This window comes from Helianthus annuus, chromosome 1, assembly GCF_002127325.2.
Source record: "Helianthus annuus cultivar XRQ/B chromosome 1, HanXRQr2.0-SUNRISE, whole genome shotgun sequence".
NCBI classification, from domain to species: Eukaryota; Viridiplantae; Streptophyta; class Magnoliopsida; order Asterales; family Asteraceae; genus Helianthus; species Helianthus annuus.
Genome location: NC_035433.2, coordinates 50113935 through 50121369, shown reverse-complemented (window position 1 = coordinate 50121369; position 7435 = coordinate 50113935).

The window sequence follows — 7435 nt, the reverse complement described above, 5'->3', positions numbered from 1 at the left end:
TTGAAAGCAGAAAACATCAGGGCTGAGTCCTTACGAGGATCGAGGCAACGGCTGGAACGAAAGGAAAACGACGCCTACTATGTTAACGGACGCATCTGGGTTCCAGTTTATGGAGACCTACGCGAGCTTGTGATGGATGAAACACATAAGTCTCGTTATTCGGTACATACTGGTTCGGATAAGATGTACCACGATCTCAAGACTACGTATTGGTGGCCTGGTATGAAAGCCAGCATAGCAACCTACGTCAGCAAATGTTTAACTTGTGCTAGGGTCAAGGTCGAATACCAGAAACCATCAGGCCCACTCCAACAACCAGAGATTCTGAAATGGAAATGGGAGCAAATTTCCATGGATTTCGTTACTGGCCTACCTAGATCCCAACGCGGAAATGATACCATTTGGTTGATCGTGGATCGACTGACCAAGTCTGCACACTTTCTGCCTATCAAGGAAACGGATAAGTTTTCTACCCCAGCAGACATCTACCTAAAGGAAGTGGTATCAAGGCACGAAGTGCCAACCTCCATCATTTCTGATCGTGATGCGCGTTTTACCGCTGAACTGTGGCAAGCTATGCACAAGTCCTTTGGCTCACGTTTAGATATGAGCACCGTTTATCACCCACAGACGGATGGGTAATCTGAACGCACCATCCAGACCCTTGAAGACATGCTTAGGGCATGTGCAATCGACTTCGGCAATGGCTGGGAAAAGCATCTCCCGTTAGTGGAGTTTTCATATAACAACAGTTACCACACCAGCATCCAGGCCGCTCCGTTTGAGGCATTATACGGACGCAAATGCCGATCACCTCTCTGTTGGGCAGAAGTTGGTGACAGTCAAATCACTGGTCCAGAACTTGTAGTAGATACAACCGAGAAGATTGCTCAGATACGACAACGAATGGCGACAGCTCGCGACCGTCAGAAAAGCTATGCTGATAAGCGAAGAAAGCCACTCGAGTTCCAGGTTGGGGATCGGGTGCTACTCAAAGTCTCACCTTGGAAAGGTGTAGTTCGTTTTGGCAAACGAGGCAAGCTCAATCCGCGTTATGTCGGACCATTCGAAATCATTGAGAGAATTGGCAAGGTGGCCTACAGGTTGAATCTACCTGAAGAACTCAGCGGAGTTCACAATGTATTCCACGTGTCAAATCTGAAGAAGTGTCAGTCAGACGAGACCCTCATAGTTCCTCTCAAGGAGCTCACTATCGATGACCAGCTGCGATTCGTCGAAGAACCAGTAGAGATTACGGATCGAGGTGTTAAAATTCTCAAGCGCACCAGGATACCTCTTGTCCGAGTTCGTTGGGATTCCCGTCGTGGCCCAGAGTATACCTGGGAACGAGAAGACCAAATGAAACTCAAGTATCCCCAACTGTTTAAGAAAAACACAACCACTACAGAGACTGAAGCTACTGCAGAATTTCGGGACGAAATTCCAAATCAACAGGGGGATGATGTGACACCCCAGGAAAACCAGGAAACAAACGCAACTTAATTAGCTTCCTCAGTAACCGCGTGCTAAATTTCGGGATGAAATTCTCTTAACAGGGGGAGAATGTAACAACCCTCAAAATCCCATGTATTCCGTACAATTTATTATTGATAATTACAGTGTTTGACGACTGTGTGGAATTACTTAACTGCTCTATGATTATTATGTTATTCTTACATGTACTTGTTAACATACTAGTAGTGTACAGAAAAATTACTAAATAGTCCGTTATGCTTTCCTGAGTGTTGAAAATTAAAAACGTTACAAAAATATACATGTATGACACTTTACGGATTAATTAAGCACTTTAACGGAACAGTGTCAAACCGAACAACCGAACTTTACCCGGAACACAAAAATATTGTCAAACACATTATTTCTATTTTTCCGAGCTAGTTAGGGTCCCCGAACACCCTAACACCCTTTATATTAGTTAACACACTAATAACCCAACTAAACACCTTTAGAATCCAACTAAATGGTAACAAGATCATCACAACCCAACCCTATACCCCCCCACCTTACGGTTATGGAAGTAGGGGACACACCCACACTTCTATTGAATATTTAATTTGCTATTGTTGGACAAGAAGGGACATATTACATGGTGGATATACTAGAACTTGGATTATAAATTAGCTTGAAGGGTAACTACTCTCTTTCATCAAAGCACACAACAACAAAGCTCTTCTCCTTCCTCTTTCCCCACCTTCGGCCACCACCCTCCTCCACCATACCTCCACCATCAACTTCCATTCTAGCCATTCCTCATACATACAAAGGTGCTACGGGTCATACAACGAAGCTTGGTGCTCTCAGAAGTTGAAGGACCTTCTCCATTCGCTATTAACCACCACATTTCTTCACTCGAACTTCCCTAGCCTTGAGTTAGTGGTAAGAACTTAGATCCGTTCATTCTTCATGTTATTTAAGTGGTTAATTGGTGATTTAATGATTAAAATTATGAAACACTAAAGAACTTGCACTAAAGTCTTGAACATATGGAATAAAAGATGGATAAAGAGAAGATATGTGTGTAAATCATGTAGATCTTGTGTTGTTATGATTCTTGTTGATTTTCTGATGATTTTGCTGGTTAATATTGATGTTTGATGTTGTTGTGATCACTAAACATGTTAACGGAATCAATCGAACACAAGTTATAAAGCTAAAAGCTGAAACAGAAAGCTGGTTGGTTTTTACAGCCAACTTCAGTTGGCTGTAACCAGACCATAACTTAACGAAAAATGTATTTTCTGAAGTTTAGATTTATGTATTATGAAATACGGTTCTGATGGAACTAAAATCATAATTTTTGGACTTTGTTTACTATTTTTAAAGACCCGATTTGTAACAGTATCTAAAGCTGAGTTTTTACAGCAGTAAATGGGTGTTATATTTTCTGTCATAACTTGACACCTGGGTAGGATTAGATCATGAAATTGGTACTGTAGATGGACACTGATGTCGTAGTAATTGTCCCACTGGAATTTCATCAATCCGACTTACAATGAATTTTTAACGAATTATTCCGTGGACTGCAGCCAGAAAAAGATAAATCTGAGTGCAGTCCGGAAAATGATTTTTATAAAATATTGGCAATGAACTAGACCTCGATATTTTTACACAATAATATTTGGATCGTTTAGCATCTTCTGTAAAAAGTTGGAAATTTTTGAAATAAGATAACTATTTTATTAAAATCCCCGAAAAGAGCCCAGTTTTTTTGAATAAAAAGCTTAAACGACATAGGTAGTGATTTTCGTGTCTAAATGTCGAATATGTTATCTGTGAATGATCTAACTTGTTATGTGTCAATGAAAGTGTTATGTGCAATGTCGTATGTTTATTTGTGAACGGGAATAGATGGGGAGTTTATATGGGCATAAACCGTTAAAGTAATGCATGTTATGTGATAGATACGTGTAGGAACTTTGTGCTTTATTTGAAAACCACTAAATGACTAACTGGTAATCATATTAGGACGTGATTGACCGACCTTGACCGTTAGCTATATTTGAGAATCTAACCAAGCAAACCGAGGTGAGTTCACACACTTTCTAAGGCATGGGATTCCCGTTGGTTTGGGAATGGGTTAAAGAATTAAAACAGAATCTACATATCTTACTTAGGTAGGATATGTACGGCCATCCTCCTTGAGTAGGATGCCAATATTAATCCTGCGTATTCTCTTTGGGAGAACTACTTACGTTCATCCTCCTTGGGTAGGACGACAACCTTAAAACTTACTAGACAAAACTCTATCATAAGTCCCTCATTTTATATCGACTTAATCGCCGAGGCCAATGGCGAGCGGGTCATTAGTTAATAGCGCTATTAGGTTTAACAAACCTCACACCGTGCCAGTCGGACGGGCGTGTACTAATGGAATATGGCAAACCATCAGTGATGATAGACACTGATGTAGGGCACAACTTACTTGCGTAGTAGTCGATAGCATACGGTCTAGTAGTTCACATGGGGAAGCCCTCACTAATCATGGACAGGGTATGGGTAATAAAGAATGAACTGGTTAAATTTTTTTTCAACTACGGGGTAACCCCCACGGCAATTACGCCAACGAAAGACAAACTACGTTTTCAGAAACGACTTAAAACTAATCAACCAACCGTGAACTCACTCAACTTTGTTGTTGACTCGTTGTTACATCCCTTACAGGTCGCTAAATGCTTAGAGCTTGCACGAGGAAGGAGTCGTTGTGGTGTACGGACTGTTATGTTCCGTGCTTATTATTCAAATCCTTATGAACTTATTAAACTTGCGTTTTTGAACTTTAACTTATAAACTGTGGACATATGTTTTGGACTTTACGTTTATGCTTCCGCTGTTTAATTTAACACTTGGTTAACTAGCTTTTGGTCACCAATCGTATTGTGGTTGGCTTTATTTACTTAAATACGTTGTTCAGTATGATTGGTGGCTCGATCCTGGTCATGTCACGCCTCCAAGCGGTGGTACTCCGCACGGTGGATTTTGGGGGTGTGACAATAAGCAACGAGACTATCCATTATTCTAAAGAACAGTTGGATAAATTAATTAGATAGTCACTTACTAAAGATATTTAAGTCTGCTAATTTTAATATTCCAATTAACACATGATTAGTTGACTCTAGTTCCATACGTTTCCTTACCAGAACTCGACAAATAACTAACACGAGTGTTAGTGACAAAATTAAATGTTAAGACTATAGGAACCATAATAAGCAATCTTCTAACAACGCTTTTCGACACCTTATATATTCTGAAGATTAATCAGAATATAGTATCATAATTAAGCAATGTTATGAAGATTGTGAGGTTTGCATATACAACATAAAGTCACACTTACCTTAAACTCTCATTTTATTTGTTCTAAATATCTGGATTGAAACATTACTAAGATAAAACTAGATGATACCTTACATTTTTCACAACTTTTGTCATCATGTAAATGAGAATTTGACAAAAGGAAAATGAGACTTATAAATTTCATCCATTATAACCGAAATTCAGGAGAAATCATGACATGGTTAATGAGGATGATTTTTTTATCTAATCTCATTCTAAGTGATTTTAAATCATGACGTTATAGCCCTAAATATTACTTGGCTTAAGGAATTAGTATGGGTCCATCATAAGTCATTCATTGACATTCGTGGAACTTATTCCAAATGGAATATTCAGACGTAATTCATTTATCATTTAAAAGACTATCAACTTGTATCTAAATTTTGTCGCATATGGCTCACGGTCTTAGAAGAAATCTATTCATATATATATACTTAATAAGATTTCTATTAATTATGTCTGTAAGTTTTTCTTATGATATCTGGACATTAAAGAAATCAAATAAAGTCTAACGTATATGTGATAGGTTCCCACGTCACGTAGCTCATTGAAACTTCTCTTGTAGCATTCTAGAGATATTAAAGTTCAGTGGGAGAATTAAGTGTCTTAATAATAACTTGCAATAGTTGCAAGAGGTGGGGGAGTGAAAATTTTACATTACCTAAATTTACACCTCTTGTACAAGACACCGCTCCATCACGACACTGTTCTATCATAACTTGTCTCCTTAAAATCTAATGCTACTCTTACAAAAGTTTCATTGTTGCTTAATTGTGGGCACACTTAGATTTCTTACCTAAACTAACATAATCCTCAACAAGAGAAATCACGACGACTAACGTCATTAACTTGTTTTCTCTATTGGAATTTGTTGGTTGTTATATATTGACTCTAAGCATGCTGAGTTCCTAAAGATTTCTAAGGTTAGTGGGAGCAGTCAAAGTCCTTATCATGATTTGCAAGGAATACAAGAGGCGGGGGGAAGAGTGTCATTAAATTTTACTCAGAATTTAACTCCGATTACACCTCTTGTACACCATACTGCTCCAACTCTTACAAACTTAGAATCTTGAAAATGATAGCAACCTAACCAAGAGCTAATCCATAAAACTGAAACTTCTAACAAACCCAATAATCAACTCAGGAGGTCATCTAGGTTTAAAAGCCTACTAACTTTGATGATTACATAACCTCCCTAACTGAAGTTGAAATGGATTTTGGAAATGTTTAATGATCATATCTCTTCAAATTAAGCCATTAGTGTCAATCAATCTTCTAAATGGAATAAAACAGTTTTCCAGTAAAACTGATTTATGTGTTCAAATAACGTTTGGGATTTGATTGAATTACCTAAGAGTGTTCATAACTAAACCAAATCCTGATATAAGCGTTAAGACACTAAGAAGCATGATTGATTGTCAAAGGTTATACTTAGGAAGAGATAAAATTTGAGGATCATCACTGTTCTAGTAGCTTATAATAGTTTAAAGCTACATTAGATGAACATTAAATACAATTTTCCCTAACAATTGGATGACACATTTACATGTTCATAAAACAACCTGAAAGTTCCAAACTGAAGGTTAAAGAACAGTTTGTCTATAAGCCAATAAAATCCATGTATGGGTTAATGCAAACATCATAATGTGATGAAATCTTAACGTAATTATTTTCATCAACAATCAAGTGGATTAATGTACCTACCTCAAAATGAGTGGGAGCAACTAAATTAAACTTGTCTATATAGATGATATTCTTTTGACAAGTATATGTTACATAAGTCAAAGCATTGTTAACACAAACTTTGATATAATAGATCTCAGAGATATCTCTTACGTGATTGATATCATAACATACCGAGATAGACCCAATGGGACATTATTTTCGTTCCATAAGTTTAACATTAAATGGGTCCTTACATATGTAACAAACAATATTGCTCTTCCTTTAGAGGATAATAGAATAAATGAGATTATTTATTTACGCTTCATTAATTGGAAGCCTTATGTAAGTTTAAGTATGTACTTGTTTAGATATTACTCACATTGCAACACACTAGATATGTCTAGATTAACGTGAAGCATCTAATGGAGTATTACAATATCTTTAAAGAAACGAGAGACTATAATTTGAAGAAGAAGTGAGAACTCAAACCGGTTTATTACTTTAACTTTGTGATATACAAAGATGACAAAATGTAATTTCGGGTATATCCTTATGTCAGCAGATAAAACCTATCTCATGGAGGAGTCATAATAAACTGATAATAACAACCTAAGTTATAACGACATAATATAGTCACTAAATGTTGTTGGAAATTTATCAGTGGACTCATAAGTTCATTAACTCCATATAATTAATGGTTTGAAGAGTTAGTGTGATAAAGTCAGCTACCATGACTCCTTGAACAGTAACAGTTCAAGAGGTGCTGCATTAAGTTTTGATACGCAATTAATTATTCATTTATGAACGAATTGAGGAAACTAAGTTTTGTATCGAATACATTCATGATATGCTTAAGGATCCTATAACTGAAGGGCTATTACCCATAAGTCTTATTAAGAGAGCTCATAGACGGGTATTAATT